The sequence below is a fragment of the Oryx dammah genome, unplaced genomic scaffold (genome assembly GCF_014754425.2).
Source record: "Oryx dammah isolate SB20612 unplaced genomic scaffold, SCBI_Odam_1.1 HiC_scaffold_27, whole genome shotgun sequence".
Classification (NCBI taxonomy): Eukaryota; Metazoa; Chordata; class Mammalia; order Artiodactyla; family Bovidae; genus Oryx; species Oryx dammah.
Genome location: NW_024070211.1, coordinates 52,618,728 through 52,642,728, shown reverse-complemented (window position 1 = coordinate 52,642,728; position 24,001 = coordinate 52,618,728). Strand labels below are relative to the sequence as shown.

The 24,001-nt window shown below is 38.3% G+C and overlaps 1 pseudogene; it reads left to right on the top strand.

The window, feature by feature from the left end:
- Window positions 1–15,689: 15,689 nt before the first annotated feature.
- LOC120854112 lies at window positions 15,690–23,018 on the top strand (annotated as a pseudogene).
- Window positions 23,019–24,001: the final 983 nt, after the last annotated feature.

The window sequence follows — 24,001 nt, the reverse complement described above, 5'->3', positions numbered from 1 at the left end:
TGTAAATATGCTGTTTGGCAGCAATCATCCTGGAGAAATGCAAGCCAAAATAAGAGAAATGAAAATATAATCACCAAACAACCACAAAAATATTTCACCACACATTGAATATTACTATTTATTGGGCAGACCTAGTGCTCATATGTAAGAGGAGAAAATCAACCACCTCAGCCCAAAAGGCACTGTGAATATTGTAATAATGTTTTATGAAACTGTATACAAAAAGCAATAAAGGTTGCTAAAGATTGAGGGCAGGAGGAGAAGGGGATGACCGGATGAGATGGTTGAATGGCATCACTGACTCAATGGATTTGAGTTTGAGCAAACTCCAGGAGATAGTAAAGGGCAAGGAAGTCTGGTGTGCTGCAGTCCATGGGGTAGCAAAGAGTAAGACAGGACTGAGCAACATGACCTCACAGAAATTTTTGTAACTACACTTATTTAAGACAACTTATCTAAAAATTTTTTTTAAAAACCACATTAATTATAAAAAGATGGTTTTGTGTGATAGTACAAAATTAGTTAAGAAAACATAATATTCCCTATAATTACTTCATGACAATAAAAAGTACCATGTGCTTCTTTATGGGTCCAATGAAATGAAACAAACCTGTTATCTTTAAATAACCTTGAGGATGAGTTAAGATAGATATTGGGATAACAAAAGCACAGTATGATAGTAATAGCTCACTCTACATGTGAAGCAATAATTTAAATTTATCATTCAACTCTATAATATAGCTATATTGGAATCTACAGATGAGAAAATCAGTAAGCAGTGAATGTAAATAAATTGTCCAGATCAAACACCTAGCAAGTGAGATATTTAGGATTTAAACATGGGCAATGTACTCCACATTCCCTCATCTGTACTATTCTCTCCTGCTGCCTTCATGGATCCCCAAATCAACTAGACCTCATTCAAGAAAGAAATGGAATGCAAAAACAAGGTCAGTAAAGAATTAACACTACTTTGAAAGCGTGGAAAATTCTGAAAGAGATGGGAATACCAGACCACCTAACCTGCCTCTTGAGAAATCTATATGCAGGTCAGGAAGCAGCAGTTAGAACTGGACATGGAACAACAGACTGATTCCAAATAGGAAAAGGAGTACGTCAAGGCTGTATATTGTCACCCTGCTTATTTAACTTATATTCAGAGTACATCATGAGAAACACTGGACTGGAAGAAACACAAGTTGGAATCAAGATTGCTGGGAGAAATATCAATAACCTCAGATATGCAGATGACACCACCCTTATGGCAAAAAGTGAAGAGGAGCTAAAAAGCCTCTTGATGAGAGTCAAAGAGGAGAGTGAAAAAATTGGCTTAAAGCTCAACATTCAGAAAATGAAGATCATGGCATCCAGTCCCATCACTTCATGGGAAATAGATGGAGAAACAGTAGAAACAGTGTCAGACTTTATTTTGGGGGGCTCCAAAATCACTGCAGATGGTGATTGCAGCCATGAAATTAAAAGACGCTTACTATTTCAAATCCTGAAAGATGATGCTGTGAAAATGCTGCACTCAATATGACAGCAAATTTGGAAAACTCAGCAGTGGCCACAGGACTGGAAAAGGTCAGTTTTCATTCCAATTCCAAAGAAAGGCAATGCCAAAGAATGCTCAAACTACCGCACAATTGCACTCATCTCACATGCTAGTAAAGTAATGCTCAAAATTCTCCAAGCCAGGCTTCAGCAATACATGAACCATGAACTCTCTGATGTTCAAGCTGGTTTTAGAAAAGGAACCAGAGATCAAATTGCCAACATCCACTGGATCTGCCAACAGTGTCAGACTTTATTTTTGGGGGCTCCAAAAGCACTGCAGATGGTGACTGCAGCTATGAAATTAAAAGACGCTTACTCCTTGGAAGAAAAGTTATGACCAACCTAGACAGTATATTCAAAAGCAGAGACATTACTTTGCCAACTAAGGTCCATCTAATCAAGGCTATGGTTTTTCCAGTGGTCATGTATGGATGTGAGAGTTGGACTGTGAAGAAGGCTGAGCACTGAAGAATTGATGTGTTTGAATTGTGGTTTTGGAGAAGACTCTTGAGAGTCCCTTGGACTGCAAGGAGATCCAACCAGTCCATTCTGAAGGAGATCAACTCTTGGATTTCTTTGGAAGGAATGATGCTAAAGCTGAAACTCCAGTACTTTGGCCACCTCATGCGAAGAGTTGACTCATTGGAAAAGACTCTGATGCTGGGAGGGATTGGGGGCAGGAGGAGAAGGGGATGACCGAGGATGAGGTGGCTGGATGGCATCACCGACTCAATGGACGTGAGTCTGAGTGAACTCCAGGAGTTGGTGATGGACAGGGAGGCCTGGCGTGCTGCGATTCATGGGGTCTCAAAAAGTCGGACACGACTGAGCGACTGAACTGAACTGAATTAAAAAAAAAAAAAATTGGCCTTTCTGGATCTTCTTGAACCAACCACTGGTGGGAAAGATAGATTAATCATCTTAGGTGGAGAAAATATCTTACGTGTCAGCCACATTATGTCCTAATGATTGATTTTATAGTATATACTCCGTTTCAAATTGCAGCAGTAGACAGTTAATATTAAAAGATGTTATATTTGTAGAATAACATATGCAGCAGCCTGAGAGTGAACATAAAGGCAGAATACAGAGGAAGGTGATCACTGAGAGAGCTACCAGGTTAAAGAAAGGTCAAGGAGAGCTGCAGCTTCATAGGAGGATTCTTCCATCTCTCTATTCCAAACTCCATAGTGACCAACCATCTCTCCATTAATTATTTTTATAATCTTGTAAACTCCAAATTTGAAGGAGCAAACTGAGATACTATTACAAATAGATAATAAAGTGGGTTGAATACAATTTGACTTCCACAAATAAGGTATTAGTGGTCAGAATGGAGAGAAGATAAATTTGGAGCACTCTGCACAGCATGGTGCCTTAACTGAGTTCCATATCTCTCTGTGTTATATATGCTAAAATGATACTAAAATATAGAGAATAAAATGAAGCATTTGTGGAGAAATATTTCTAAAACAATGGAGAATTATTACTCCTTATTTTGGAAAATACGAACATTTCAGTGTTTCATTCTACTGTTCCCTTTACTTACTCTTTTTTTAAAATTAAAATATAATTGATTTACAATATTATTTTCAGATGTATAACACAATGATTTGATATTTGTATACATTATGAAATGATCATCACAATAAATCCAGTTACCATCCATCACCATACAAAGTTATTACAGTATTATTGACTATATTTTCCATGCCATACATTACACCCCGTGACACATTTTATAGCTGAAAGTTTGTATTTCTTAATCTTATTCATCTATTTCACCTTTTTTACTCACTTACCTCCCCCAGGAACCATCACTTTCTTCTCTCTATATACATGAGTTTATTTCAATTATGTTTTGTGTTTTAGATTCCATATACTAGTGAAGTCAAATAGTATTTGTCTATCTGTGATTTATTTCACAAAGTATAATGCCCTCAAGGTCTATCCATGTTGTTGCAGATGGTGAAATTTGATTCTTTTTTGACTGAGTAATATTTGATACTCAGCCAAAAGTTTTGAAACACACACCACAGAGAGTGGTCTGAGTGCCAGTGCCATAATGCCCTGGCTCTGTGATCCAAGACACATCAGTAGAAGTTAACCAGAACATCCTTCTCAAAGGTTTAAGTTTCAGGTCTGAAGTGCCTTCCTTGCATGTTTCTAATTTTCAGTGATCCCATTCTCTCCTGTTTGTCCTAGTCCTAGAAATGATAGCTGCTTCCTTCAGTCACTACTTCTGTGACACCTTGATGTTCACTAATTGACTTTGCAGTTATTTAGTTAACAATTTTATATATAGTTAACAATTTCTTATATAAAATTTGCTGTATTCATGAGCAGTCTTTTATGTCTTCTGAGTGGTCATTGATTGATACTGAAATTGATAATAGGGGTTCCAGGAAAAAGATTCTCAAAGATGAGATTTTGATATATTAATTTTGCCATGTCCTTGAACCTGAATGTAGTGCTGATCTCTTCAACAATGGAAAATGGGGTGCTAATAATCCAAATCATTCATTGGTATCATAATTAATCAAATTATTACCTGGAGTTAGTACTGAAAGAATGTCTACAGAAATAAGTGTTTGGGAACCAAGTTGCTGCTACAGTTTACTATTAGCACAGTAATTACAGTTACACATACTGTTGTGTGGAATAGATTCTTCTCAGTACAGTATAATACTTATATACAGAAGGTGACAAGTTCATGTCTTTAAATTCTCATCTCTGTGATGGTCAAACAATAAGGAAATGTCTAGCACAGCCATTAAAAATTGTTTATTTCTTGTAGCTACAAGGTCAATACCACTGAAAATCAAATATAGAATTAAATTGTGCAGGGTATACATGATTACAGTGTGAGTTTTCATAGCCTTACCAAGTGTCTCATGTGAGAAGGTGAAAGCATTGAGTGGAAGGAATGGAACTCTGACTCAGACGCACTATTAATCATGTAATCTGAGCAGTTTGTCATCCTCTTCCTGAAGGGATGAGCCTTTCTGTTCTTGTGCTTACCAAAATCACCTGAGAAAGCTGACTTAAGAGGAAACACAATATTACAAGCCAAATATACTCCAATATAAAATGAAAACTAAAAAAAAAAAAAAAAAGTCATTATCTTCCAGGCACTTTCAGTCATCTTTTGTTTGCAACAGACCAGTAACAATGGTGAGAAATCCCATGCTATAGAAATAATAATTACAGAAACTGATCTGGTAAAAAAAAAATTACTTATACATCAAAAGAATTGTAAGATTTTTCTTATTTATATCAACAAAAATCAGGTGGCCAACAGGTACATGAAAAAATCCTCAACATCACAAATTTTTATAGAAATGCAAATCAAAAGTACAGTGAGGTATCACCTCACACAAGTCAGAATTGCCATCATTTAAAAAGTCTACAATAATAAATGCTGAAGTTCAGTTCATTTCAGTCACTCAGTTGTGTCTGACTCTTTGTGACCCCATGGATTGCAGCATGCCAGGCTTCCCTGTCCATCACCAACTCCTGGAGCTTGCTCAGACTCATGTACATCCGGTCAATGATGCCATTCAACCATCTCATCCTCTGTCTTCCCCTTCTTTTCCTGCCTTCAATCTTTACCAGCATCAAGGTCTTTGGAGATGGAGAAAAAGGAACCCTCTTACACAGCTGGTGAATGCAAATTGGGCCACTACTATCACTACTATGGAAAACAGTATAGAGCTACCTTAAGAAAATAGAAATATTTGCAATTTTTAAAGGAATCTTCACACTGTTCTCCATAGTGGCTGTACAAGTTTGCATTCCCACCAACAGTGTAGGAGGGTTCCCTTTTCTCCACACCCTCTCCAGCATTTATTGCTTGCAGACTTTTGGATCGCAGACATTCTGACTGGTGTGAAGTGGTACCTCATTGTGGTTTTGATTTGCATTTCTCTAATAATGAGTGATGTTGAACATCTTTTCATGTGTTTGTTAGCCATCCGTATGTCTTCTTTGGAGAAATGTCTATTTAGTTCTTCGGGTCATTTATTTTTCTGGAATTGAGCTGCATAAGTTGCTTGTATATTTTTGAGATTAGTTGTTTGCCAGTTGCTTCATTTGCTATTATTTTCTCCCATTCAGAAGGCTGTCTTTTCACCTTGCTTATATTTTCCTTTTTTGTGCAGAAGAGAACTGCCTTATGACCCAGCAATCCCACTGCTGGGCATACACACCAAGGAAACCAAAATTGAAAGAGACACATGTACCCCAATGTTCATCGCAGCACTGTTTATAATAGCCAGGACATGGAAACAACCTAGATGTCCATCAGTAGATGAATGGATAAGAAAGCTGTGGTATATATACACAAAGGAGTATTACTCAGCCATTAAAAAGAATATATTTGAATCAGTTCTAATGAGATGGATGAAACTGGAGCTGATTATACAGAGAAGTAAGCCAGAAAGAAAAACACCAATACAGTATACTAACACATATATATGGAATTTAGAAAGATGGCAATGATGACCCTGTAAGAAAGACAGCAAAAGAGACACAGATGTGTAGAGCGGACTTTTGGACTCAGAGGGAGAGGGAGAGGGTGGGATGATTTGGGAGAATGGCATTGAAACATGTATACTATCATGTAAGAAGCGAATCGCCAGTCTATGTCCGATGCAGCATACAGGATGCTTGGGGCTGGTGCAAGGGGATGACCCAGAGAGATGTTATGGTGGGGGAGGTGGGAGGGGGGTTCATGTTTGGGAACACATGTACACCTGTGGTGGATTAATGTCAATGTATGGCAAAACCAATACAGTATTGTAAAGTAAAATAAAGTAAAAATAAAAATTTTAAAATAAATAAATAAATAAATAAACAAGAGAACCGTGTGAATGAAAAATATTGCCTGCCATATCAGTAAACAAAGGATGTTGCAGCCATCAAATCATAATATTACAGCAGCTCTGATAGTAAGCCTTGGTCGGGGGGGGACTAGAAATAGACTTACCATATGGTCTTGTAATCCAACTCCTAAGCACATATTAGAGAAAACTCAAATTCAAAAAGATATATGCACCTTAGTGTTCACTGCAGGATTCCATCCTCCTCATTGACATCAAAGAATCTGTCTCAAAGATAGCATCCCCTACAGCTGGTCTATAAAGGAAAGAAACCACAGACTGTTTCAAGAATGCAGGAATACCCTCAACAATGTATTTCTCAACACCTTAATGCAGGGAATGTCTGTCGACCTTTTAGGAGGATGTACTTTAGGAATAGATGTATAGATCATATATGATGGGTCCATTTCAACTCTCCTACTTTTGATGCATTTGGATTCCTTCCTCCATATTGTGCTGGGAAATTTCTGACATATCAATGTCATAACGTTGGCCTCTGCTGAGTTCACATTTCAGTCATCAAACCAAGTGACCTGTTAAAGGCAATGCCAAATGTCCAAACTAACACATATAAACCACTAGTCTCTAGTAAAGTGTGAAAGTGAAAGTCACTCAATCGTGTCTGACTCTTTGCAACCCCATGGATTATACAGTCCACAGAATTCTCTAGGCCAGAATACTGGAGTGGGTAACTGTTCCCTTCTCCAGGGGATATTCCCAACCCAGGGATCAAACCCAGTTCTCTTGCATTGCAGGCGGATTCTTAACCAGCTGAGCCACAAGGGAAGCCCCCAGTATTTACTAAGTGCACCCTAATTAATACAGTTAGTCTCATTCAGTATTATATACCCTACCTCTTTGCACTAACACTCTCAGAATCTACTCTCCTGCATGTTTCCAAAGTTTCTGCTGATAGGCACATCCTATATTCTTCCATTGGATAATTAATATTAATATACAAACACAAACATATATATATATATATATATATGTACATACATATAGACACATGCATGTATACATATTTTATCATTATTTAATGTGTAAGCTATTTCCTTCCAGGTAATGGTGTGAGATTGACCTCCAGAAACAACCTGAGATTTTATCCTAGTTAAAGGTCTACTGGCAACAAAAGGTAGTTGTTTTGGGTTTTGAGGGGAATGGCTTACTTCTGCAGGGTATCTGCCCTAAATTATATATCACAAGGGTTTCAAGATAGGTAAGTTAATACATTGCAGGTCAGCCTATTTCCATTAGCAATGAAAGCCCACAGTGACTTTGGGTTCCATATTTTTAGTTTAATATGGACTCAAACAGATGTCCCCATTTAAAATTTTTGAATCTCATTATTTTTCACTATTGCTCTAACTTTCACATAGAAACATGAAGAAACTCTGACTTCAATCCCTTCAATTTAATTTTGTATTTCATTTTAACATCAGCCCTGTGACTGCGGAAATAAGAGATTCTTTTAAGGCAGTCACAGAAACTCCCTGGTTCTCAGATCTTATCTTGAGCTGAGCATTAAATTAACTGAGTATGTCATTTTTTTTTTCCCTAAGAGCCCCGTTCACTAGAGGAGATTCCATTCACACCAGAGGACCTGTTGTCACTATTCTGACATAACAGTCAAGGGCAGCTGTTGCTTTGTTTCCCAACGTAGTTGCTTCAGTAGGTAATTCATCAAAATCAAACATAGGTAACAGATTGATTTATTGTGATGCCACTGCATGCCAAGGATTATTATCATCTTATTTCCCATTTACAAAGGGCTCAGCATTTCACTGAAGACTAATGACACAACTAAACCAACTTCAGAATCTCATCTTTGTACACATTTTCTTGGACCATTCCTGATACCAATCCTGTATTCGTCAAGGTCTCTGGGGTTGCACAGAGTCAGACATGACTGAAGCAACTTAGCAGCAGCAGCAGCTGGTGGCTCAGACAGTAAAGAATCCACTTGCCAATGCAGGTGACCTGGGATCAGTCTCTAGATAGGAAAGATCACCTGGAGAAGGGAATGGCAATCCACTTCAGTCTTCTTGCCTGGAGAATTCCATGGTCAGAGGAGCCTAGCGGGCTACAGTCAATGGGGTCACAAAGGGTTTCACTTTCAATCAGTAAACAAGAATAACACAGGAATTTCAATAGAAAAAAAAAAAAGACTAATGTAAAGAATACGGGCTTCTGAGGTGGCACTAGTGGTAAGGAAATGCCTACCAATTCAGGAGACGTAAGAGACATAGGTTTGATCCCTGGGTCAGGAAGATGCACTGGAGGAGGGCATGGCAACCTACTCTAGTATTCTTGCCTGGAGAATCCCATGGACTGTGAAGCCTGGCAGGCTACAGTCCATAGGGTTGCACATAGTCAGACACCACTGAAGTGACTTAGCACAGACACCTTAAAGAATACATTAACATTAACTATTAATCCCTAATAGAGATTAACTGCTATTAAGACTAAGAGAATTCCAAAGAATGCAGAAATTGCAGATATACAGAGCAGTCACTGCCTCAGAGACTGAGGCAGAGAACTAAAGGGAGGAACAAATTTTCAAGAGAGCCCACTAAGTCTAAAATTTAGACCTCATTATTGAAAGTGTAGCTATGATACTGTAGATGATGGATAAATTCATTGAGATCACGTACTCTGAGTTCAACAAAGAGGAAACTTCCTGTTGGGGAAGAGAATTTACTAGACACTGGCCCTAGAATTTTCCTGAGACTTTGAAGCTACCAGAGAGGTCCTGTTAAAACTCCAGAGAAAATTTCCCCCTTATTGTGTCTGTAAAACTCAGCAAGAAGCCACTGAGAAACTAGCATAACTCACTAAGAAACCACTTTCTGAGTCTCTACAGATAGCTGCTTGGAGGTGAGAATCATAGGATGATTCAGAAGACCCTGGATGTCATGTGTCACCAGAGCGAGGAGGAGAGAGCTCACTGGAACCAGGAAGAGAAAGCCTTTCACTCTGTAGCGTTCCTTTTTCCCCCACTACTAACTAAGCTTATGAGCTTAACATTGTGCCTGCTGACAAGGAAGAAATGTTTACAGGGTCCAGCCCTACTATAACAGAGCATGGCAAAGATGGATGAATGGATAATCTGAGAGATAATACATTAATTACTGCCGATTCATCAAGTAAAGAATTTTGAAGAGCTGAGGTCCTGCCTGAAGGCAAAGAAAATATGAAATGGACAATGGAAAAGGAAGTTGTTAACTAAGGCTGCACAACCAGCTACAGAATTGAGGACTGCTATAGCTACATTTGGGCTTCTAAAGTGGCCCTTATGGTAAAGAACCCATCTTCCAATGCAGGAGACATAAGAGATGTGGGTTTGATCCCTGGATCAAGAAGATTCCCCTGGAGGAGGGCATGGCAACCCACTCCAGTATTCTTGCCTGGGGAATCCCATGGACAGAGGAGCCTGGAGGGCTAGAGTCCATAGGGTGGCACAAAGTCAGACACAACTGAAGCAACTTAGCACACATGCATAGCTACATATAATTTATTTTTTGGTTGATGTGCATGCATGTGTGTGTATGTATGTATATGTGTGTGTGTAGGTATGTATTTGTGTGTATTAGTTTTCTTTCTTCTTTTTTCCATTTTCCCTTAATATATTTTGTTGACAGCTGAATTTTGTTTATAGATTTTCCAAAGCTTACAGTAAAGACTCATGATGTTTTTCTGAGATACCAGCACCAGGCAGCTGGTATTCCCTCTTTAGTTTCATCTCCATGGAGCCACTCCTCCAAGCTTCTAAGTTTCTAAGGTCTAAAATCAGCTTATTTTGAGTTACTCAAAAGGAAAATCTCCTGGGTGTCTCTGACTTAGGTGAACGTGCTTAAAAGATGCTTGCCTCCTGGCCTGGAAGAAGCAAACAACCATGTAGCCAAAGTCCAATAGAGAAGGTCTGGCTTCTACGACCTGAGGCCCTCAATCCAACAGCTATAAGAAACTAACCCAGTCCAATCTCAGTGCGCCTGAAGAGTTCCAAATATGAAGGCCATCCTCCCAGCACCTGATTGCAGCCTTGTGAGACCTGAGCAGAAGACTCAGTCAAGCCTGTGTTAAATCTTGACTGACAGAAATTATGAAATAATTAAAGTGTGTGGTTTTAAGCCACTACATTTGTCATAGTTTGTTATATGGTGATGGAAAACAAATAAATTTTCCTATGTTTGGTTATTACATTCATGGTTACAATGTTCATCAGTTGCTACCTTTGCAGTATTCTACTGTGTCCTTGCTTTTTTTGCTGTCTTGTTAACAACTTTACACTTAGTTAGCTATTCCCTATATGAAATTTTCTCTTCAGTTAATATTAATTCTGTCTCTTGAACTGACTGATAATAGGATTTCCTTACTTCTTGAAGGGCTCCGGTAATTGCCCACTCAATAAATGTATTGAATTTATGGGCTGTCCTCTACCAAAAATCATGTACTTTTGAATGTATTACCTGTCATTTTTATAGAATTATAGTCAATACACTTTTATGTTTTACATGTTATAAACATCTTCTTATGTGCATTTGGACATGTTCACTGTCTGTAAAGAGTGTCTGAGAGAAATAATTAGATACAAAATAACAAAACTCTTTTTTCAAGGTCTAAGTAGCATGTTATGTGTTAATAATATTTATATGTTAAAAAATTGACATGTTAAATAATAATGTCAATTCTTCCATTTTAATTATTCCTTACCAAATAATTTTACAACAAGAAAATTTCTTTCAGTGCAGTTTGGGTCAGATTCAGAAGCTTAGATAAGGGGGAAATCTTAATAAATGGTAACTGGACCAACTTTCTCATATGCAAAAACAAACTTGAAATGGATGAAAGCCTTAAATGTAAGACCTGAAACTATAAAACTCCTGGAAGAAAACATTGGCAGTATGCTCTTTGACATCCTTCTTAGTTGGATGTGTCTTCTAAGGCACTTTCCTAAGGCAAGGGCCACACAAATTAACAAGTAGGGAAACATCAAACTAAAAGGCTTTTGCACAGTGAGGAAAACTATCAATAAACCAAAAGGCAGTCTACTGAGTGGTAGAAGCTGTCTACAAATGAGTTACCCAACAAAGGATTAATATATGAATTATGGCTTCCCTGGTGGCTCAGTGGTAAAGAATCTGTCTTCTGCGAGAGGACGCTGGTTTGTTTCCTGGGTTGAAAAATTCACTGGAGAAGGAAATGGCAACCCACTCCAGGATTCTTGCCTGGGAAAATCCATGGGCAGAGGAGCCTGGCAGGCTACATTCCATGGGGTCACAAAGAGTCAGACACATCTTAGCAACTAAACAACAAAGCAGCAACAAAATCTGAATTATGTAAAAACCCCACACAATTCAATATGAAAAACCCAAACAATCTGCATAAAACTCTGCAAAGGACCTGCATAGACATTTTTCCAAAGAAGACACAGATGACCAACAGGCACATGAAAAAATACTCAACAGCACTAATCATCAGGAAAATGCAAATCAAAAATCACAATGAGATACCACTTTACATCTGTCAGAATAAAAGTGTCAGTTGCTCAGTCATTCATGTCTGACTGCTTGCAACCCCATGGAATGCAGCCCACCAGGCTCCACTGCCCATGGAATTCTCCTGGTAAGAATACCAGAGTGGGTTGCCATTTCCTTCTCCAAAGGATCTTCCCTACCAAGTGATTTAAGCCACATCTCTTAAGTTTCCTTCATTGGCAGGCATGATCTTTACCACTAGAACCACCTGGGAAGCCCTCTATCAGATTGGCTGTCACCAAAAGGATAAGAAATAACATGTTACCAGGGATATTCAGTTCCATTCAGTCACTCAGTCATGTCTGACTCTGCAATCCGATGGACTGCAGCACGCCAGACATCCCTGTCCATCACTAACTCCTGGAGTTTACTCAAACTCATGTCCATTGAGTCTGTGATGCCTCCAACCTTCAATCTTTCCCAGCATCAAGGTCTTTTCCAGTGAGTCAGTTCTTTGCATCAGGTGGCCAAAGTATTGGAGCTTCATCTTCAGCATCAGTCCTCCCACTGAATAGTCAGGATTGATTTCCTTTAGGATGGACTGGTGGGATCTCCTTGCAGTCCAAGGGACTCTCAAGAGTCTTCTCCAATACCACACTTCAAAAGGATCAATTCTTCAGCACCCAGGTTTCTTTATAGTCCAACTCTCGCATATATACATGACTACTGGAAAAACCATAGCTTTGACTAGACAGACTTTGTCCACAAAGTAATGTCTCTCCTTTTTAATATGCTGTTTTGTTCTTCGCTTTCTGCCATAGGGGTGGTGTCATCTGCATATCTGGGGTTATGGATAATTCTCCTGGCAATCTTGATTCCAGCTTGTGCTTCTTCCAGCCCAGTGTTTCTCATGATGTACTCTGCATTTAAGTTAAATAAGCAGGGTGACAATATACAGCCTTGACATACTCCTTTCCTGATTTGGAACCAGTCTGTTTTTCCATGTCCAGTTCTAACTTTTGCTTCCTGACCTGCATGCAGATTTCTCAGGAGGAAATGGATGTGGAGGATAAGAATGTGGAGGAAAGGAAACCCTCATTCCCTGTTGGTAGAAATGTAAATTGGTGCAGCCAATTTAAATTGAGGTAGAGAGTGATGGCCAGTTTGTTCTGGAATCTTAGAAGGGGACAAGTATTGCAGAGAGATAATCTGAAAGTGATGGAATAACTGAAAACTAAAGTCAGCTTACTCCTTGGAAAAAAAGTTATGACCAACCTAGATAGCATATTCAAAAGCAGAAACATTACTTTGCCAACTAAGGTCCATCTAGTCAAGGCTATGGTTTTTCCTGTGGTCATGTATGGATGTGAGAGTTGGACTGTGAACAAGGCTGAGCGTGGAAGAATTGATGCTTTTGAACTGTGGTATTGGAGAAGACTCTTGAGAGTCCCTTGGACTGCAAGGAGATCCAACCAGTCCATTCTGAAGGAGATCAGCCCTGGGTGTTCTTTGGAAGGAATGATGCTAAAGCTGAAACTCCAGTACTTTGGCCACCTCATGCGAAGAGCTGACTCATTGGAAAAGACTCTGATACTGGGAGGGATTGGGGGAAGGAGGAGAAGGGGACGACAGAGGATGAGATGGCTGGATGGCATCACTGACTTGATGGACATGAATCTGAGTGAACTGCGGGAGTTGGTGATGGACAGGGAGGCCTGGCGTGCTGCGGTTCATGGGGTCACAGAGAGTCGGACACGACTGAGTGACTGAACTGAACTGAATGTCAGCTGCTTCTCTAGGAGGAAACTCTCTCTGCTGGACTGAAGAAGCACTAATGAGGTGACACACACAGCAACAGAAAGTGCACAGGTAGACCACAGGAAGCAAATCAGCAGTCCCTTCTTCTTCCCTCAGTTAGCAGTCTCTCCCTAATGGCCTTTTGGCAAAGACTGATCGGGAGACCACTGGTAAAGCAGAAATGGGTTTTCTAGATTCCCAGCCCAAGCATCACAAGGCAGAGTATGGTTTGTTGAGTTTGGAGCTGAAAGGCAATCATGAAATACCCAAAGCAGAAGCCTCACAGAATCTGTTGCAGCTCTATTTTAGAACTAGTATCCAGTATAGCATTCTTGGGGCTTCCCCAGTGGCTCAGCAGTAATGAATTTGCCTGCAATGCATGCGACACAAGAAACACTGGCTCAATCCCTGGATCAGAAGATTCCCTGGAAGAGGGCATAACAACTCACTCCAGTATAACTGCCCCAAGAATAACATGGACAAAGGAGCCTGGTGGGCTACAGTCCATAGGGTCGCACAGATTCTGACAAGACTGAAGCAGCTGAGCATGCATGCATGAATGCACACATAGCATTCTTATACATCTTACATGAAATAAAATTTCTGAGCTTGTAATCTGGGCTTTTGAGTTGTGTCCATATGTGTGTTTTTAATTATAATGCATAAGAAAAAGTATATTTACATTTTCATTTTAGTTATAGATCTTGGCTTACAGAGGAACAAAAATGATTCTGGACAACTCAAGCAAAAAGAATAACTGGATAGAAATGGAATAGCACACATAACTTGAGAAACTTAGCAATCAAAAAGAGAGGCAGAAACCAAGAACTTTTGCCAAAATCATAAATGAAATGCAACACAGAAAAAATGGTAAACAATGATCATTGTTTTGTAAGTTTCATAATTATTTTTTAAAGGCTAACAATGTTAACAATCAGAAGTTCATACCTTTATATTGAAAAAAAATGTTCAGGTAAAATTGCCATTTTCTTGGTATATATAACAGAAGAAATCATACTAGTTTTGCAAATAATGTATATTATATATGTCACTTACTATAAATGACATAAGGTAGGTTTATTCTGTTATTTACTAATACAGGGTAGTTATTAGGTTGGTGTGAAAGTAATTACATTTTTTATATTGTTGAAATTTACAATTTGATATTTGAATACATTCTTAATAAGTGTGGTTATGTTATACATCATTTTAATGTGCAGTTTTCACTTCATAGTTATTTTTTCTTTTTTTTTTTTTTGCTAGTGTCTTATTACTTACTTGCTGTTTATGTTATTTTTTTTAGACTATGGAAATGATGTTAGACAAAAAGAAATTCAGCAATTTTCTTATTTGAGTTCAAAATGAGTCATAAAGTAGCAGAGACAGCTTACATCAACAAGGCATTTGGCTCAGGAATTGCTAACAAACGGACAGTGCAGTGGTGGGTCAAGAAGTTTTGCAAAGGAGACAAGAGCCTTGAAAATGAGAAGCACAGTGACTGGCCATAGAAATTTGACAACAACCAATTGAGAGCCATCATTGAAGCTGATTCTTTTACAACTACATGAGAAATTGCTGAAGAACTGAATCTAGACCATTCTATGGGTGTTCAGCATTTGAAGCAAATTGGAAAAGTGAAACAACTCAACAAGTGGATGCCTTATGAGCTAACTAAAAAAAAAAAAAACCAAACATCATTTTGAAATGTAGTCTTCTCATTCTACTCAACAACAATAAACCGTATCTCAATCGGATTATGACTTGTGATGAAAAGTGGATTTTATACAACCAACCATGACCAACTCAGTGGTTGGACTGAGAAGAAGCTCCAAAGCACTTCCCAATGCCAAACTTGCACCAAAATCACTGATTGGTGGTCTGCTGCCGGTCCAATCTGCTACAGCTTTGTGAATCCCTGTGAAACCATTACCTCTGAGAAGTATACTCAGTAAATCGATGAGATGCACCAAAAATTACAATGCCTGCAGTTGGAGTTTGTCAACAGGAAGGGCCCAATTCTTCTCCATGCTACACCAGACCAAATATCCCAAAAGAGGCACTTCAAAAGCTGAACGAATTGGGCTATGAAGTTTTGCCTCACCAGCCATACTCACCTGACCGCTTGCCAACTGACTACCAATTCTTCAAGCATCTCGACAACTTTTTTGCAGGAAAAATGCTTATGCAATTATGCAATCCTGGAAAGCAGGATGCAGAAAGTGCTTTCCAAGAGTTCATTGAATCCTGAAGCTTAACTTTTTATGCTACAGGAATAAACAAATTTATTTCTTATTGGCAAAAATGTGTTGACTGTAATAGTTCCTATTTTGATTAATAAAGATCTGTTTGAGTATAGTTATAATGTTTTAAAATTCACAGTCCAAAACCACAATTACATTTTCACCAACCTAAAAGTACAGAGTAATTTTTACCAAACTTCAGGAATATTTTAGCTTGCTCACCTCTTGACTTTCATCTATTACCCAACATAATGCAATTAAAAATAGTACCTATTATTGATATATTTGTATCAATTACATGATTTTGAAGCAGAGTTTAAAGGAAATAATAAAAAATAATTAATCTAGCATATTTTGGGTGCTTGACCACAAGTGCTATAACCTAATTTTATTCTAAAAGTCATATCGTTAACTTGACATAAAAATATGTAGTTAACTGAAAATGGAATATACAATTTAATATCAAAAGGAGACTCAGACACACATTTAATTCTATTTTCGACCAGTGAGAAATAAACTTAAATAAATTTAAATTATATATCATAACCTGAAGTTGTTAAGGGATTTAAGAGCTTGTTCACTGATCTCCTAAAAATGTAAAGTAGAAGGATACAAGGATACAGCACAAGATAAAGAGATAACCAACATAATCCTGTCTCATATAAAATTAAATATTTAACTCAAAATACTAATTATTAATGAGAATATTTTAATTCACTCAGTTTTTCCAAATCAAGCAGTGATGTGTAAGGCAGTACTAAAATCAGATCAGTATGACCAGCAGAAGAATTGTAGAACCTACTACAATTCTGCTTTACATTCATTTCATGCCATAAATTATGTTTTACACTATCAACTTAATTGCAGAAAGATATAAAAGTATTTTGAAGCCTTGCAGGATGTCTCCAAAGTAGGATATTCATTTTCATCAGAGCTATAATGAATACTTTGGCAAAAAGTCATTGCTGCAAAGCTCAAATTAATCTATAGTTTCAGAAAATGGTGACTCCATTTTTTGTGTGTATTTAAATCATAATACTGATAAGGAGCTTGCTTTAATATATTATAGCAAATTTAGGGAGGGACATAATGGTTTTCATCTTATAAAATTCATTTTATGAAGGTTGGTATTTTTATCACATTAATTAAATCATTAATTATGTATTTCTAGAAGAAGATAGAGAGGTATATAACATGAACAATTATCTCAGTAGCCAATTGCTTAGTTGAACTGACAACCTTTATTTAATTTCCCTTACTATAACTTCTATTTCCCAAAAATAAATGTGAAGATAACAATAGTGTTAAAGAAGAATTGAGAAAGCAAAAAGATATTTTAAATGTGAATAAAGATTTTTTTTGAAATTTATAATTATATACTTTTTTTGATTTTAAAAAAATGCTTTATTGAATATAAAGACAGGACTATTTATATCAAGTCATATCATTTGTTTTCAGAGTAGACTTATAAAAGACAAATCTGGAAGCACTTATTTGGTAGTTAAATTGTGTTTTATCTTTATAGAATACTATTGTAGACTTTAGTTATATAAGGATAGTTTCTGGTCCAAATTACTCCATCATTTTTAATGGTGGTTTAGTCATTAAGTTGTGTCAAACTTGCGATCCCATTGATTGTAGCCCGCCAGGCTCCTCTGTCCATGGGATTTCCCAGGCAAGAATACTGGAGTGGATTGCCATTTCCTTCTTCAGGGGATCTTCCTGACCCAGGAATCAAACCCAGATCTACTGTGTTGCAGGCACTCTCCTAAATTGCAGACAGATTCTTTCCAGATTGAGCTACCAGGAAAGCTCTTATCATTTTTAATAAATTGTGGCTTAGAGGAACAACATGGCTTAACTGAAAACACATTACTAGTTATTAAAAATAGATGATAAAACGGATACATTTCCATTCCAATATACTTAAAAATTCAGTTCAGTTTAGTTCCGTACCTCAGTCATGTCTGACTCTTTGTGACCCCATGGACTACAGCACACCAGTCTTCCCTGTCCCTCACCAATTCCTGAAAAAATTATTCTGTGTCAAATACTGTTGCAAGAATAGAGATAGAAGCAGGCAAACAAACAAACAAAGAGCATCAATTACTTCAAGTCTTACTTTCATAAGGATGGTGAAATATTGCATACATACATAATAAAATAAAAATAAGATACAATAAAATAAAAAGCAACCAACCTGATAAGTGCTATAAGTTAGCACATAGAATGGATACCCATCTGAAACTGTGAAGATGGGAAAGACTTTGAGGAGGATACAAGGAAACATTTCCTGAAACAGCTTATACCTGGTACTATGGTATGAATAAGAAAATGCATTACCTTAGAAAATAAAGAAAAATAATTTCAAGTAGAAACATTTTGTTTAAAGTTCTGAAGGTGAGAAGATACTGTATTTGTATATTAGCCATATACATTAAAACAACTTACTTAACTTGTATGCAGAGTAAGTACATCATGTGAAATGCTGGACTGGATGAAGCACAAGCTAGAGGCAACATTACCGGGAGAAATAGCAATAGCCTCAGACATGCAGATGACACCACCCTTATGGCAGAAAGAGAAGGAGAACTAAAGAGCCTCTTGATGAAAGTGAAAGAGGAGAGTGAAAAAGTTTGCTTAAAATTCAACATTCAAAAAATGAAGATGATGGCTCTCAATCCCATCACTTCATGGCAAATAGACGGGGAAACATGGAAACAGTGACAGACTTTATTTTCTTGGGCCCCAAAATCTCTGCAGATGGTGACTGCACCCATGAAATTAAAAGATGCTTGCTCCTTGGAAGAAAAACTATGATGAACCTAGACAGTATATCAAAAAGCAGAGACATTACTTTGTCAACCAAAGTTCATCTCTCTAGTCAAAGCTATGGTTTTTCCAGTAGTCATGTATGGATGTGAGTTGGACTATAAAGAAAGCTGAGTACGAAAGAACTGATGCTTTTGAACTATGGTGTTGGGGAAGAACTCTTGAGAGTCCCTTGGACTGCAAGGACATCAAACCCATCAATCCTAAAGGAAATCAGCCCTGAATATTCATTGGAAGGACTGATGCTGAAGCTTAAACTCCAATACTTTGGCCACCTAATGTGAAAAACTGACTCATTGGAAAAGACCCTTATGCTAGGAAATATTGAAGGCAGGAGGAGAAGGGGATGACACAAGATGAGATGGTTGGATGGCATCACCAACTCAATGGACATGAGTTTGAGCAAGTTCCAGGAGCTGGTGATGGACAGGGAATCCTGGCATGCTGCAGTCCATGGGGTCACAAAGAGTCAGATATGACTGAGTGACTGAACTAAACTGAACTGAACTGATAAAACAGCAGAAATCTCTTGTCTGTATTTTTCACTGTGTCCAAAAGACTCAAAATAGTCTCTGACATATAATGGGTATAAAATTCTTAGTTAACTGAATAAATAATTTATGATTGAGGAAATGTAAGCAGAAGTCAAACAATGAAAGGTTATCAAACAATAATAACACTTTTGTAATTGATTATAAAAACAATCAAAAGTCAATGAGGGAATTGAAAAACAGAAATGGTGAACTTAGATTGGGTATTTTAAGAAAATTACCTTCACAACTAGGTGAAAAATGGAATCAGCAGTTAAATAAAATGAATATAAGTAATAAAAAATAAGGGAGATATCAATTAGAATTCTGTGGGGATTAGAATTCTGTGAAGAATGGATTAATAGTAGAAGTAAAATTAGAAATTAGTGCAAAAACACAATATACCCATGAAATATAACCTGAAGCTTTTATAATTGTTCATATGTGGTGATTTGGAGGGAGAGGTAGATGGTTGGCTTGTGGCTTGAAGAAGTAGTTGATTAGTGCTGTCATGATGAAATGGTTATGACTGGAGGAATACCAGCTTGGTAGAAAGATGGTATATTACATTTTGGACACAGTGTGAAAGCCCGTTTATACATCTACATGAGAGTGTCCTTGTGGATACTTGCATATAGTGATCTTAATCTCAGGAGAAATGCAGCATTGGATATTTAGATTTTATGATGTTAATATATCAATGCTTGTTGAAACCACAAGAATGGATGATGTAGGGGTATTACAACTTTCACTCCATTCTCTCACATTGTTTCTTCCCATTCATAGGGAACACTCCTGCCTACAACTCAATCTGTCAGCTTATGCCCCTCCCTAGCTTCTCATTTTTTGAAACCCTAAACCTCCATTGACTAGTTTTCTGTTCCAAAGAGGAAAAGGAGTACATAAAGGCTGTATAGTGTCACCTTGCTAATTTAACTTCTATGCAGAGTACATCATGAGAAAACGCTGGGCTGGAAGAAGCACAAGCTGGAATCAAGATTGCTGGGAGAAATATCAATAATCTCAGATATGCAGATAATACCACCCTTATGGCAGAAAATGAAGAGGAACTAAAAAGCCTCTTGATGAAAGTGAAAGAGGAGAATTAAAAAGTTGGCTTAAAGCTGAACATTCAGAAAATGAAGATCATGGCATCTGGTCCCATCACTTCATGGCAAATAGATAGCAAAACCATGGAAACAGTGTCAGACTTTATTTTGGGGGGGCTCCAAAATCACTGCAGATGGTGATTGTAGCCATGAAATTAAAAGGTGCTTACTCTTTGGAAGAAAAGTTATGACCAACCTAGATAGAATATTCAAAAGCAGAGACATTACTTTGCCAACAAAGGTCCATCACAAGCAACTTATGCAGCTCAATTCCAGAAAAATAAACGACCCAATCAAAAAATGGGCCAAAGAACTAAATAGACATTTCTCCAAAGAAGACATGCGGATGGCCAAGAAATACATGAAAAGATGCTCAACGTCAGTCATTATTAGAGAAATGCAAATCAAGACCACAATGAGGTACCATTTCACACCAGTCAGAATGGCTGCGATCCAAAAGTCTGCAAGCAATAAATGCTGGAGGGGGTGTGGAGAAAAGGGAACCCTCCTACACTGTTGGTGGGAATGCAAACTAGTACAGCCACTATGGAGAACAGTGTGGAGATTCCTTAAAAAATTGCAAATAGAACTGCCTTATGACCCAGCAATCCCACTGCTGGGCATACACACCGAGGAAATCAGAATAGAAAGAGACACATGTACCCCAATGTTCATCACAGCACTGTTTATAATAGCCAGAACATGGAAACAATCTAGATGTCCATCAGCAGATGAATGGATAAGAAAGCTGTGATACATATACACAATGGAGTATTACTTAGCCATTAAAAAGAATACATTTGAATCAGTTCTAATGAGATGGATGAAACTGGAGCTGATTATACAGAGTGAAGTAAGCCAGAAAGAAAAACACCAATACAGTATACTAACGCATATATATGGAATTTAGAAAGATGGCAATGATGACCCTGTATGCAAGACAGCAAAAGAGACACAGATGTGTAGAGCAGACTTTTTGACTCAGAGGGAGAGGGAGAGGGTGGGATGATTTGGGAGAATGGCATTGAAACATGTATACTATCATGTAAGAAACGAATCGCCAGTCTATGTCCGATGCAGGATACAGGATGCTTGGGGCTGGTGCAAGGGGATGACCCAGAGAGATGTTAAGCGGGGGGGGGGCGGCCCGGGGGGAGGGAGGTTCATGTTTGGGAACGCATGTACACCCATGGTGGATTCATGTCAATGTATGGCAAAACCAATACAGTATTGTAAAGTAAAAATTAAAATTAAAAAAAAATAAATTAAAATATCAGTTATAAACTAAACAAAAAAAAAGGCTATGGTTTTTCCAGTGGTCATGTATGGATATGAGAGTTGGACTGTGAAGAAAGCTGAGCACAGAAGAATTGATGTTTTTGAACTGTGGTGTTGGAGAAGGCTCTTGAGAGTCCCTTGGACTGCAAGGAGATCCAACCAGTCCATTCTGAAGGAGATCAGCCCTGGGTGTTCTTTGGAGGGAATGATGCTGAAGCTGAAACTCCAGTACTTTGGGCACCTCATGTGAAGAGTTGACTCACTGGAAAAGACTCTCATGCTGGGACGGATTGTGGGCAGGAGGAAAAGAGGACAACAGAGGATGAGATGGCTGGATGGTATCACCGACTCAATGGACGTGAGTTTGAGTGAACTCCGGGAGACGGTGATGGACAGGGAGGCCTGGCATGCTGCGATTCATGGAGTCACAAAGAGTCGGACACGATTGAGTGACTGAACTGAATTGAAACCTCCATTAGTTTATGTTTAGTGTTATGTGGGGTTACAGTGCTTGCAGATTAGAATACAGAGATGTTCTCTTTTGTTCTTCATGTTTCTGCTGTTGACTAAGACATTCAGCTGGGCCCAAGCCACACAGTTCAGTATAAAACTCCAACTTGAAGAGTCACCAGGAGCTGGTCAAGATGTTAATAAAGCAACACTGCATTTATCATTATACCATCTAATATATATATATATATATACACACACATATATATATATATCCCATAGTAAAATCACCTTAAAAAATCAAGAGGGGGTGGTGGCTTGTGGTCCTTCCTGTGTTGTTTCTCTCTTTCACTCAGGCCCATGGTGCCAACAGGATGCACACATATCATACTGTCATACTGCCAATCATACTGCCAGGGAGGTCCATAGCTACCAGGGAGACCACAAGTGGCATGATAAACAGCTCTAGAAAGTGCATTTTGGCACAGACCTGAAGGACAACATTTTGGAGGCACTTCTCATACCAAAGAAATTGCGCTTGAAAACGTAGGGGTTGAAGTCAAAGAGCCAAATTCTGCCACCAAAAACTGTATAAGGCTTCAGTTAAGAATGGCAAAAAAAAAAAAAAAAATCATAGTCTTTATACCCAATGATGGTTGTTTGAATTTTATTGAGGAGAATGATGAAGCTTTGGTTGCTGGATTTGATCACAATGATCACAATGGCCATGTTCTTGGTAACATTCCTAGAGTCCCCTTTAAGATTGTCAAAGTAGCCAAAGGCTCTCTTTCAGGCTTATATAAAGGTAGGAAGGAAAGACCAAGATCATAAGTTTTGATGATGAAAGCACAATAGTAATAAACTTTCATATCCCACCCCCTCCCAAAGAAAAAGTCATGCAGGAGGAGTAAGAAAAACAGCAAAAACTTACCCTAAGTCTCTAACAGATCAAAACCACCACTGAAAAAATATAGAAGTATTACATAGTGGATCCAAATTATGAGTTTTAAGTCAAAGAGATGGAAACAGGGAATGCTACTGATTTTGGAAAGCTCAAGGCAACAGCCTCATCAATCCCCTTTATTACCAGGGCACACACAACCTCACTGACACTATGCTTTGAAGCCATCAACGTTAATCTCACAATGATGTTTATCCTATATTTTTTAAATGACAGGTCCTATATTTGTTTATACACATAAGCAGGTTTTCTAGAATGTTTTTCATCTCTTAAAGTCCAAAACTGCTCATATTCATCTCTTTTGATCTTCATTTACACCCTTATCTGCTCCTAAAGTACGCCCGCCCTCTGTCATCAGTAAAATCATTTATGTCTTCAGTCTCTTACCGGAATACACTGCTTTTGTTCTGTCTTAAATCTGGCTTTTCCTTGGAGCTTAGACAACTTAAACTACTTATTTATGTGCTGCTGCTGCTGCTGCTCACTTCAGTCGTGTCCGACTCTCTGCGACCCCATAGATGACAGCCCACCAGGCTCCCCCGTCCCTGGGATTCTCCAGGCAAGAACACTGGAATGGGTTGCCATTTCCTTCTCCAATGCATGAAAGTGAAAAGTGAAAGTAAAGTCACTCAGTCGTGTCAGACCTTCGCGACCCCATGGACTGCAGCCTACCAGGCTCCTCTGTCCATGGGATTTTCCAGGCAAGAATACTGGAGTGGGTTGCCATTTCCTTCTCCAATGCATGAAAGTGAAAGTGAAGTCACTCAGTCCTGTCCAACCTTCGTGACCCCATGGACTGCAGCCTACCAGGCTCCTCTGTCCATGGGATTTTCCAAGCAAGAGTACTGTGCACATGACCAGTAAAGCCTGAATCTGGCTTTCAGACTCAA